The sequence below is a fragment of the Triturus cristatus genome, chromosome 10 (genome assembly GCF_964204655.1).
Source record: "Triturus cristatus chromosome 10, aTriCri1.1, whole genome shotgun sequence".
NCBI classification, from domain to species: domain Eukaryota; kingdom Metazoa; phylum Chordata; class Amphibia; order Caudata; family Salamandridae; genus Triturus; species Triturus cristatus.
The window spans coordinates 98,531,970-98,545,294 of NC_140593.1; positions in this window are offsets into that span (position 1 = coordinate 98,531,970).

Sequence of the window (13,325 nt, forward strand, 5' to 3'; positions counted from 1 at the left end):
TCTAGGGATAATATGATGGCCTCTTCCTGAATGGTGTGTCTGCGGGCAATTATGCAATGGAGGCGCCTCAAGATAAGTGCTGTGTTTCTTCCTAGCATGAATCCAGACTGGTCCGGGTGGACCAGTTTGGTGAGGTGTGATGTCAGTCTATTGGCTACTGTTTTGGCCAGGATCTTGGCCTCTGCATTGAGCAGTGATATAGGATGATAAGATGTGCATTCTTGGGGTGGTTTGCCAGGCTTATGAATAGCCACTATTGTCGCCATGCGTTGGTCTTTGTGGAGTTCACCCTGTTCTAAGCTGATTTCAAACATTTTCAATAAGTGTGGGATGAATTTGGTTGCTGCTTTTTTGTATAGTTCAATCGGGATGCCAGTTGGTTCCTAGTGCTTTCCTTGATTGCACATTCCCTATGGCTAATGTTAATTCTTCTGTTGTGAGATCTGCTTCTAGTGCTTGGGTCTCGGCCGTTGTGAGTGTGGGGAGCTGGATATCTTCTAAGAATGCTGTGGCTTTCTCCGATGTCACCGTAGCTGCCGGTGTGTAAATTTGCCTGTAGTGATGTGCGAGTGTATCTACTAATGTCTGCGGGTCTGTTGTAATTTCTCCAGTGTCTAGTTGGAGTTCTGCTATCCATTGATCAGCCCGTTCTCGCTTATCGAGCCAGGCCAAAATTTTGCCAGCTTTATCTCCCACCTCATATATCTTATGTCGGGTGGCAGTTACTCTAGTTCTCGCGTCTTCCCACATATGCTCTGTATATTCCTGTTTTTTTATGTTTAATCGCTGCATGGTCATGTCTAGGGGGTTTTGGGATTGCACTGCTTCTAGTTGAGTGACTTCTTGCTCCAGGGACATTACTATTCGTACTTTTTCTTTTTTGTGACACCTGATTAGAGAGATGGCCTGCCCTCGGAGGACTGGTTTGTAAGCTTCCCATAGAGTAAAGGGGGGAGGATACTGATGGTTGGTTTTCTCTAAAGTAGTGCTGTGTGGCGGTGATCAGTCCTTTCCAAATCTGCGTGTTCCTCAAATAACCTGGATATATCAGGAATATAGGACGTTGGGTTGAGGTGTTCAATGCATATTTGACTGATATAGGTGAATGGTCTGAAATACCTCTTGGTAGATGGGTTAGTTCCTTAAATCTCCCTACACTATCTGCCAGTGCAAGTATGTAGTCTACTCTCGAAAGACTGTTTTGCGCACCTGAGTGGTATGTATATTGCCGTGTCTGTGGAAAATTGGCACGCCAGGTATCCACCAGGCCATTTGTTTTTATGACCTTTACTGTACACATATTTTATCCCTATGAGATGTTTGAGTGGAGTTATTGCTATTTGTAGAGTAAAAAACTGAGCTCACGGTTAAGAAAGGTGGGTCTAGAGGAATGTATTACTTTAAAAACTGTTATGTAACCATTTTTGATGCAAGTTATAATTTAATTGTGAAATAAAAGCACTGGTTGATGGTGTTGAATTCTTCAAGAGAAAGGAATATGAAGTTAGTGGTACAGTACATATAACACTGTGACTGTTGGTGAAAAATGTAAAAAAAACAGTATATAGTGATATATCCCTGTTATCAATCATTGATCAGTATGTAACTTACCATTGTTTTGGTTAGTGTGATGGCATGTTACAATTTATTTATGAGAAAAAGTGCACTGGGTGAGGGTGTGGAATTTTTCAGGAGAAAGGGATGATAAGTTACTGGTGCACTAGATATAAATATGTGATTGTGATGAAAAACGTAGAAAGGTTTATAAAATATACTGATGCATTGCTGTTATCAAATATTGACCTAAATGTAACTTTTATCTTTTGGGCTATTTTTTCGTTTTTTAGGAGGATAATGGAAAGTTGTCAGCAAAGAAGAACCTTCTTAAAAAAGCAGGATTATTGTGCTGTTCGGCAATAACTACCTCTTCAGGCACAGTGTATTCAGGTTGGAAGGATGTGAATGCCCCTGAGGAGTTATCTCGCTCTGCAGGACAGGCTAACTCAGCCTGAGCAAGGCGTTGAGGGTGCATAGCCCACAAATGTTGCCACATCCGAGTGGTACTCATGCTGTATTGCTTGTTACGGCTACCCCTACTTAGCTCCCTTTGGCATATTTTATAAATCACATATTTCTCAGATACTTTTTTTCCACCTCGTCTCATTTAAAAAAATTCCCACACCAAGGACTCCTTTGGTGAATGAGGTGGCTGAGTTGCAGGAACAGCGGTAGGGTTCTCATCTGAATCAGAGAATGACATTCTAGAGACAGAAAATCAGAAATGTCACAGAGCTAGCCAAAAATGCCTAACCACAGCAAATCCCAATAGGTAAATGAAGCAACAAGGAAGGAATCTTTCTTTCCTAAATAAAGACATCCATATAAACCAATCACATTCCTTCCTTGGGATGTCTTTCCTCTCCCGGGCATCTTGCTGTTGACTTGCGAGAATGTAAAAACTGAGAACTTTCTTAATATTTCAAATGCAACAATCTGTTTTTCTACTTTTTTTTTAATAAGCAATTTTATTGTTTTTAACAAGAAAAAACACCAGCAAATCAGCATTGGACATTGAATTTGACAGATCATAGTCAAATACATGAGCCTCCCATGATTGCGGTTCCCCAAAGGCGCAAACAGTTAAGCAAAGTACATCCACAGCTAGACTATTCCATAGCACCCAACCATTTGCCCCACACTCTGCAATACTTTTTTGGGCCTCGCACATGGATTTTTCTTGTGTGGCACACCAATCCACCTCCCTCCGCCACCTCCCAGAGCAGGGTGGATCTGGACACTTTCAAGATGCAGCTATATCTCACTTAGCCACTACCATTGCCAAGTTGAAAAACAATTTTTCATTTCTAGACCCATCCAGCCCCTCCGTAATCTCCAGGAGAGAGTGTTGCGGGTCATGAGGGACCTCCCACCCCAATATTTTGGTAAGTTCTTCTTTGATTACACCCCAGGACCGTGCTAAATGGGGGGCATGCCCACACCATGTGGAAAAAATCAGCCGGGTCATGACCACACCTCGTACATGAAGCGCTTGGGTAAAAACCCGCCCGATGGAGGCGCACTGGGGTCAGATAGGCAGCGTGCAAATAGTATAGTTGGACCAATCGGAGTTTGGCCGATGCCGTCACTGTCTCCGCTGCCATGACGGCATCGCGCCAGTCCTCCTCCTCCATAGCACCCACCCACTCCTCCCACTGGCTTCGAAGCCGGTCTAATGAGGTAGGGTGTTGTTAACCAGTGTCCGGTAAATGTGGGAGATACCCCCCTTCCCAGGTCACCCGGCATGGTCTGTGCTTCAGGAGGGCTGTACTCTGGGATCCGAGTGTCGTCCGATATATGTACGTGGAGGGCATGTCGCAGCTGCAGATATTGTAGAACTGTGATGGGTGCAGTGAGTAACGGGTTCGGAGGTCCTAGAAGGAATGCATGTGGCCGCTCGCACACACATCCCCCAATTGCGAGATTCCTATAAGGTCCCATGATCTAAAGCCCCATAGCCTGCTGACCTCTCGGAGCATATTGCCATGCCAGAGAGGTGTGCACTGAGTCAGCTTGCGTGTCCATTGAGTACGACGCAGTGCTGCCTGCCAGGCCAGCAGCGCAGAGCGTGTTACGTCTGGTAAGCTGGACGGTATGGACTCCCCATACATCAGAGATTGGATTTTGGACAGACCTAATTCGCTCATTTCCAGCCTGTAGGCCGGGTCGGACCAGCCCCCATTAAACCAGTCAGGGATGGATAGTAAGCGCGTAGCTAGGTAGTACAAGTATAAGTGCGTCATCCCCATGCCTCCATCGAATGGTGGATTCCGGCATAGGGTCAGAGCCAAATGTGCCCTCCCCCTCCCCCATAGGAACTTAGTGGCCATACTGTCTAATTCTCGAAACCAGGCCCTCGGAAAGCAAAAAGGGGTGTTCTGGAGGACATAGAGGAACCTAGGGAGAATCATCATTTTAAACAGGGCGACTGTCCCCAGGGGATTCAGAGGTAACGCCTGCCACTTCTGGAGGTCTGCCTTGGCTTTTTTCACCAGCAGGGTAACATTGAGTGTTTTTCTATTTTAAGCAACACTTCACATGTCTTACTTTCTTCAAAACGACAAAAATATACTGTTATGAACTTAATTCCAAATGTACGATCTCTGGAGTGGATCGCCAGAGCCGAACAGGTAGTACAATCCCTCATAGTCCACGCAAGGGATTCTGTGTCTGACTCTTGCAAGTATCTCGCAAGAGCGGTAAGTTTGAAAATGAAATAATAAAATATACATACTGTAATGTCTTTATTACTAAAGATTAGCATTCAATAATAACTGGCCAAATGAAAAAGATCTCTGTACCACAGAGTAGAACAAAATGTATAACTCTATGATTTTGCAATCTTCCCGCGAGCCACCCACAAGCATCCCGCAAGAGCCATCACACACCTTAAAAGTGGATGTACATAGTGAAAACACACAAACGCACATTTACACGCCCCTAATGCCATCATGCGTCACTTTTTTGTTGCTCCAGTGGCACTGCGCCATTCCCCATATTTACAAGGTGGCACTAAGCCACTTAATGTGGCTTAACGCCACCCTATAAATAGGCCCCTTACCGCCACAGTCTGCTGCAGCAAAGGGGTGGGCAGTGGGTGTTGCTGTGGGCATTCCACCACAATATCCATTGGTTTTTGATACTGCCCCAGATTTGCAAGGCTGGGGCAGCACCAAAAACTAAGGCCAGGTAAAACCTGGTCTTAGAATGGTGATATGAGGAGAAATTATTAATTTCTCCTCATTTATTGCTCTTTTCATGCGTGCAACATTTTGTATCAGATATGGAAAGAGCAAATCGCCATTCCTGATTGCTTATGTGCAGGAATGGGTCCCTTCCTGCACATAAACAATTGCCCCAGTGACACAGGCACCCTTGCAACATGGCACAAGGGTGCCTGCGCTGGCGAAATTGAGAAACTGAACATTCACCTAACCATAACCTTACTTTAACCTTTGTTTATTTCAGTGAATTTCTATGGTTTGAAAAAATAAATAGAAAACACATATTTGTATTACACTTAGCTATAATGTTACTTTAGCCTTTGTTTTTTTTTAGTGAATATATATATATATATATATATATATATATATATATATATATATATATATATATATATATATATTCACACACAGGTTGCCCTCAAGGAGATGCCTCTTACGAAGGGATTGCAACACAAACCACCGCTGGCAGTTCAGTTCCCAGCCTAGCACAAACTCCCCATGTGGCGTGCCATACGCGTTTCGAGCAAAATTGCTGCTCTTCCTCAGTGGCTGCACAACAAATGAAGCAGATTGATCTCAAACTGAATTGATAAGTCCCGCCCAGTGGGCGTCAACCACGGCATTCTGGTCTCAGTAGTTCGAAAGGACTTGTAGTTTCTCACCATGTGGACTCACTGCCTCGGTTTGTTTTTAAAATATCAAACCCGTTTGGGTGAGAAGTCTTGAAAACTGTGCTGGAAACCTCGCCAATATATCCCAGCGGCTGAGGCCCCCCTCCGTTCATACACGTGCCCGGAAATCCACGCAAGACCCGCTGAAGAAGCACTAGGGCATCTCCGCGGCCGGACGAGCCGCTTTAGTAACTAATTACAACGTCTATTGAAATATACACAATACCCTTTTAGTATACTTGCTTGAAGACGTTTTTTAAGATGACTTATAGGTCTAGTACAATGACCAAATTTTTTTTGGTAGTGGTAAAGAACACTGAATAACAGTGTACACAGTGGACAGCCGAGATTGCAATTCGAATTGTTTTGATTTATTTATTGCAGAGTTTTGTGTAATTTATGTTGTTGTATTTTGTGAAGAGGAAGTGAGAAAAAGTATTCATGGAAGACTGTGCTCACTACTGCCTTCAATTTACACTGCAGACAGCAGTGTTCACAATTCAGATCGAGTCGCTATTGTAGATGACGCAGTCCTGTAGGCAAAAGACATTGCTCCAGTGCGCTCTGTCCACATCACGCATACGCATCATCACAGGGTCCGCACACGTTTTTTGTTGCTTCGCGTGTGGCAAACTGGGCAGCTCAAGTCAACGCCACGTGGCTGTGGGCCCTTGCTGACCGCTCTCTGGCCTACACTGTAGACAGCAGTGTTCACAATTCAGATCGAGTCGCTATTGCAGGTGATGCAGTCCTGTAGGCAACAGATATTGCTCCTAGTACGGCCGGCCCGCAGCCACCATCATCGCTGGCTGTGCACATGCTGAATGCTTTTGATGTGGCTATCTAAGTGCACTAGACCTGATGGACCCTTTATGATACAATCTTTTTGTGTATTATTTCAGATCTACTGCCTGTATCTCAGTATACCACAAGTTATGGTTCTTTTACAATAGAATCTTTTGTGTATTATTTCACATCTACTGTCCCTACCTTACTGCAGCACAAACTATTGACCCTTTTATTATTGAATCTCTGTTTATGATCCAATGATTACTGTTGTAGTTGATGCTAGCAGCAACCATTCCCTGAGGGCTGGTTTACACTCACCCCACACGCATCCAGCACAGACATCACTGGATATGTGACCCTGATAATAAAAAGGAGTCAAGCGCACGTGCCCATGCCGTTACCCACTTCCACTATCTATCTGTGTCCGTGTGTTCATTATGTATGCATGATACTGCCCCTGGGCCGTACCACATTACATTGTGCTGTGGACAGCGTATGCAACCATGTTACCTCTCGCAGTGGGGAAAAGTTCTGTTATGTAGCTTTTAGATGCATGGCTATCACAGGTGGAAGGCTACTTTACAGAGCATGAATATTGATGTAGGATTCTTTTGTTTGCGGGAGGTTTTGTGCTTCCCACGTATTTAAGGTTGCAGGAACATTCCAAAAGATATATGGCATAGTCAGTTTTACAGTGAAGTGGTTTACTAATTTTTAGTTCTTTCACTGAAAGCCGTTTTATATGTTTTCTTATTTATGCCATATTGGCATGCCTTGCAACTATTGCATTTAGTGAATCCGTTTTGTTGTACCCACCATTTAGTTGGTCAGTTGTATCTGGGCTACTGCTCACTAAGATATTGTGCATTGATGGCGCTCTTCTATACGTGATACCCAATTTCTGTGGTAATTTAGCCACTATAACTGGGTCATTGTGCACGATAGGCCAGTTGCGTTGCATGATCTTTTTAATCTTTTTTTCTTGAACATTGTAAGCTAGGATTAGTCTTAGTTCCACAGGATTTTGTTTTTGACTAGAAACTTTTTGCTTTTTACTTTTTAGTAAAAGACATCTGTCTTGAATCTGAGATTTAGTGATTGTAGCCTCAATTGTTTTTCTGGAGTATCCACAAGATAAAAAAATCTTCTCTTACCTTCCTGCTGTGCTTTTACTAAATCTGTGGGGTTGCTGCAGACTCTTTTGAGTCGCAACATTTCCCCATAAGGGATGCTTTTAACAAGATGTCTCGGGTGTAAGCTCGTGGAATGCAGCATCGAGTTTCCGGCTGTTTCCTTCCTGTATACTCTAGTTTCCAGTTTGTTGTTCTCTAGGTATACCTCAACATCCATAAAGTGAATGTTTTTGTCACTAATTACTGAAATAAAGTTGAAATTAATGTTGTTGTTATTGATAGCTGTGACAAATTCTGTAGCTTCCACCTCAGAGCCCTCCCACACAATAAACAAATCATCAATGAAGTGATACAGTGATTTCACATTTTTGCCCATGTAGTGTTTATGAGTGATGCCTAGGACCAGCTCCTCCCACCAGCCCATAAACAAACAGGCATAACTGGGGGAGAAGCTGGCCCCCATAGCAACTCCACGCATCTGCTGGTAATATGTTTTATCAAACATAAACACATTATTGTTCAAGCAAAAACTGATCATGTTGACTAACATTATACTGTGTGGGGTCAGGGCTGCTTTGTTCATTCCAAAATAATATTCAAGGGCACGTATCTCATCTTTGTGGTTGATACAAGTGTATAAAGACACTAGATCAAGGGTCATTAGTAGATAGTTCTTTTTCCACCCAAAGTCTTTCAATTTTAAAATGAAGTCACTAGTATCTCCTATGTATGAGGGCAATCGTTGAACCAAATCCTGTAGGAAGAAGTCAATATATTTTGAGGTGTTTTCAAGTAGAATGTTTGGTGCCGATATCATCGGTCTTCCCGGTGGCTTTTGTGCATTTTTATGTATCTTGGGGATAAAGTAGATATTTGGAACTTTAGGATTTTCCTTTCTGAGGAATTTGTATTCGTCCATTGTTAAAAGTCCCGCACTTTTCCACACCACTAGCTTGCCTTAGAAGTCATTATATCTCCCTCTCAGTGCCAGTACATTGCTTATTCGATAACATGCCCTGTCATTTAATTGTGATCAGGCTTCCTCCACATATTCTTTCTTTGCCCATAAAACAATGTTGCCTCCTTTATCAGAGCCTCTAATGACAATATTGTTGTTTTTCGGTAATTTTGATATTAGTTGATGATATTGCCAATTTCTGTTATTAAATTTTCTTTTTGTGTTTTGTATCTTAAAGTTCAATTTCTTTATTTAATTTGTAACATTTTCATTAAAAATGTCAATACCGTCCCTTGATGCTATTTCCTCATGATTGGAGGTCTGAGAATTTCCTTGGCTGTTCATATCACTGATCTCTTCTTGTAATTCCATAAGGAATTCCAGGAGAGACATCTCAGATGTGGTAGCTATTTCCTGGGAGCAGTCAAACTCACTGCGACTGTCAGTGACTGTATATATATATGTATCTATATATATAACCTTTTCACTGTCTCCCACTTTTCTACTCATACACACTTAGGGAAAGTTGATTATTATGTTTACTCGCGATAGCGGCCCGACTGCCGTATTACGATGGTGGTGGTGGGACCGCCACAAGACCGCTGCCTCTGCCAGGAACCGAGATCCCACGTGATGGCAGTGCGGAAAGCGGCCTGAATATGTTGGTGGTGCCAATACCGGCACCGCCGAGCATATTATGATTTGCATTTCCACCGCCAATTTCAGGGCTGAGAGTCCACCATGAAAATGGAGGCCAGAATGCAGGTAAGGCCCTAACAGGGCCCCAGGACAAATCTGTGTATGTGTGTGGGGGGCACATGTTGTGTCCCCTACAATTGCGCTTTTGTGCGTGCACTGTGTGGCATTCATGCTATGGTGCATGCCACACAGTGCACGCCACACAGTGCACATAGGCACAGCAGGCTCTCTCATGGTGGCTGTACGTTGTATAGGCTCTTGCATGAGTCTAACATACCCACCCTGTGAGACCACCCAGGGCTTGGTGGTCTCCCTGGGACTGCCGCGGACCCAGTGGAAGACCACCAAACTCGTAATAAGGCCTCTAATTTCTCAATGTAGGTTCAGTGAGGGTTTTGATACAGGTAAAGACTGTCCATAGAAGGGCATTAGTTATGTAACAAGACTCCAGTATCTGGAGGAACTTGGTTTCTCTGAACAGTTGTATACAGATTCAACACTGTGTGCAGTAGTATCAGTGGTTGTTAGTCAACATTAACTCGTCTACCCATGAAGTGTATTGTATAGGGTCATTGTTGCACATAACAGAAGCTTGCTTCACCCACAGGGATTGTCTGTATGATAACATTAAACATGCTTTATGTTATTCTGAGCTATTTTGCACTTAATTGCATAGCTATAATGCCATACCAGTTTATAGACCAATGTGTACAAAAGTAGCTTCAATTATGTAATTGAGGATCTCATTAATGGTGTCCTTATTTGAGATGCTATCAGTGATGCCATAAATGATGTCATATAATATGTCATGAGTGATGTAATAATTGAGGTCATTAGTAGTGCATGGCGGGGTGCAAGTTATAGTTAGCTCTGCTAACTGTAACTGGTGAATTTCTGTGGTTTCTTTGAGGTCAAAACGTTGATGTTGTCTCTGAGATATTCACCTAACTATAATGCCCCTTTAACCATTGTTTTTTCAGTGAATTTCCAACATCTAAAAAAAAGACAAAAACAGATCTTTTTTTATCACAGCTAACTATAATGTTACTTTATCATTTGTTTCTTCAGTGCAAATATATATATATGTATATATATATATATATGTATATGTATATGTATTATCTACTGGCGGTCGCCAGTAGATAGTTATAGTTAGGGCCGTATTTCCATAGGAAATCCGCAACATTCTATTTGGAATAACTTTGGCGCCGGTTGACGAATCCACGCAAAATTTTCAAAATAGGTGGGGCGCTCCGCTCCTACCCTGAAAGTCTCGGGGTGATTTGTCAAGCGGGGGCCGAGAAAAAAGGGGGGTCCCAAAACACGTTTCCCCCATGCATTTTTCCATAGGGACCTTTAGTCGAAGGTACAGCCCGAACGGCTGAACAGAATTACTTGAAATTTGGCAGAGAGGTAGTCCTCAGGTCAGGGAAGTGCCTTTTGTAGGTCTGGTGTCAATCTGTTCAGTAGCTCCTGAGAAAATCAAAAGTAAAATCATATATATATGTGGGCAGAGCCTAACCACACATCTCATCCTGAGATCTGATTGGCTGTCAGCACTTCATCCAAGAAGTGTTGGCAGCCATCTTGGGACCAATATACATGATAGCACCTTATTAAAAAGCATTGCAGTTAATAGAAGGTTTTAAGACTTTAGTTACATTATAAATCATTTGTTGATGGTACCATACTCATTTTAGGAATTGTGGTATGTTCTAAGGTGATTTCACCATGTGAAAAAGCCTTCTGCTGGGATATCATGATTGAGAGAAAAATATTTTCTCATGCTTTTCCCACAGAGGTTTGGAAGGTGATCTATAAGCTAAACTGAGAGCATATTTTCTGTATATTCACATTATCTTTCTCAGTCATGTGAGAATGAAGTCTGACATTCTCAGTAAAACATGTACATCCAACAAGGGCAGAGACTGTCAGTTTATTCCTTTGTGTTCTACTGCAGCTTCCCAGAGTGTTCAAAAGAACAACTAGAGCGCTAACAGTCCTACTTATGATAAACGTATGGCACACCTGAAGCCATCTTGCTTGGATTAAAGTGGTAACTCTTAAAACATTTAATTTAAAAAGGAACAAAATGAGGGGGTTCATTTTTCCATAAAAAGTATGATTAGTGCTGCAGAAAGAAAAATTAGGGCACATTTTGAGTGACTTCTCAAATCCTCTTCTATTTCATTAAACAATTCTGACATGCAGACTGAAACATGCACTTTCAATACCAGCAGCAGTTTTCCCTGGTGAGCAGTAGCTTTACTACAGTGATCTAATGAGCAAAAAGAATGCTAACATTCTGAATTTATGGCAAATGTGTGACACATCTGAATGCCTTCTTGATGGAATCAAAGTAAAAAACTGAAAGTATTTCCTACTGAGGAGACTGCAGTAAATGAGGAAATTAGGAAACTTCATAACAAATAAGTCTCCCAAGATGGCCACCAGAGACAAAAGAGCCCAAATGTAGCCCAAATATCACCCAGATGTAGCCCAAGTATAGCCCAATGACAGAATGTCCCAGAGTGTTCTTAAAAACAACTAGAGCGCTTACTGTCTTCATTATGACAAAAGTATGGCACACCTGAAGCCATCTTGATTGGAATAAACTGGTAACACTTAAAACATTTAATTTAAAAAGGAACACAATGAGGGGGCTCATTTTGCCATAGAAATTATGATTAATGCTGAAGAAAGAAAAATTAGGGCACATTTTGAGTGACTTCTCAAATCCTCTTCTATTTCATTAAAAAATTCTGACATGCAGACTGAAACATGCACTTTTAATACCAGGAGCAGACTTCCATGGTGAACAGTAGTTTTACAACAGTGATCTAATGAGCAACTAGAGTGCTAACATTCAGAATTTATGGCAAATGTGTGACATATCTGAATACCTTCATGATGGAATCAAAGTAAAAAACTGAAAGCATTTCCTACTGAGGAGACTGCAGTACATGAGACTACTACTACTCTTACGGTATGTGATTCTGGGTCGGTCACTGATCTGGTGACCTATGATGGGGTCACTTTGTAAGATGTTCCAATTCTCATTGAGGATTTTGTACACTTTCTGCGAATCTTTATTATATGTGAGAATTACTCTACTTTCTGGACCCTCATCCAGATTTTCTCTGGGTTTTGCTTCCAAGGTTCTTTCTCTTGTTATGTGTTCCATTTTTTTCACAGCTCTATTTAAGACCCACTCTGGGTAACCCCTCTCCCTGAATCTTTGTACCATGAGTCTTTCTTCTTCCTGGTAGCAGGTGGTGTCACTGCAGTTCCTTCTTGCTCTCAGCAACTCGCCATACGGAATACTCCATTTGAGAGTGTCAGGGTGGCTGCTGAGAGCGTGAAGGAGACTGTTGCCTGCAGTCTCTTTTCTGAAGAGTTCAGTCTGTAAAGTATTGGCGGTAGTCTTTACTTTCACATCGAGAAATTCTATCTCGTCTTTGCTTATTTTGTGGGTTAACACGATGTTATAGGTGTTTCTATTGAGAAGATTCACAAAATCTTCTGCCTCTTGTTTGGTACCCTGCCATATTATAAAGAGGTCGTCGATGTACCGTAACCATTTGTTAACCTTCTTGAAATGGGCGTCATACAGGACATCATTGTGTATTTCCTCCTCCCAGAGCCCCAGGAAGAGGTTCGCGAAGCTAGGCGCGAAGCTCGTACCCATAGATGTACCGGTTGTTTGCTTGTACAGATCTCAATTAAACATAAATATGTTGTTTTTTAGACATATATCCATCATTTCTATCAGCATTTTAGTATGTTCTAGATATCTGATATCTCTTCCCTTAAGATAATGGTTGCAAGCTCTCACCCCTTGTTTGTGTTCTATAATAGTGTACAGTGAGCAGACATCCATAGTGAGAAACTGATAGCCCTCCTCCCACTTCAAGTTGTCAATTTTATACAAGAAGTCTTTAGTGTCTCGTACATGGGACGGGAGTTCTGACACATATTCCTGCAGAAAGAAGTCCACGTATCTAGATATATTTTCAAAAGCACTTCCAATGGATGAGACAATAGGTCTACCTGGGGGGGCCAGGGGATTCTTATGCACTTTAGGGAGGAAGTATATGATAGGGAGTCTCGGATAGTCTTTTTTAAGAAAGAGATATTCGTGCCAGGATATTATCCCTTGTTGTTGCCATTCTGTCAGACAACTCCACGTTGTCATTATGCTTTCGTTATATGTCTTTGTGTTACTCTTGCAATAAAAAGATTAATTGTTGAGTTGTCTTAGGGCCTCTTTTATGTATAATTCCTTGTCCTGTAT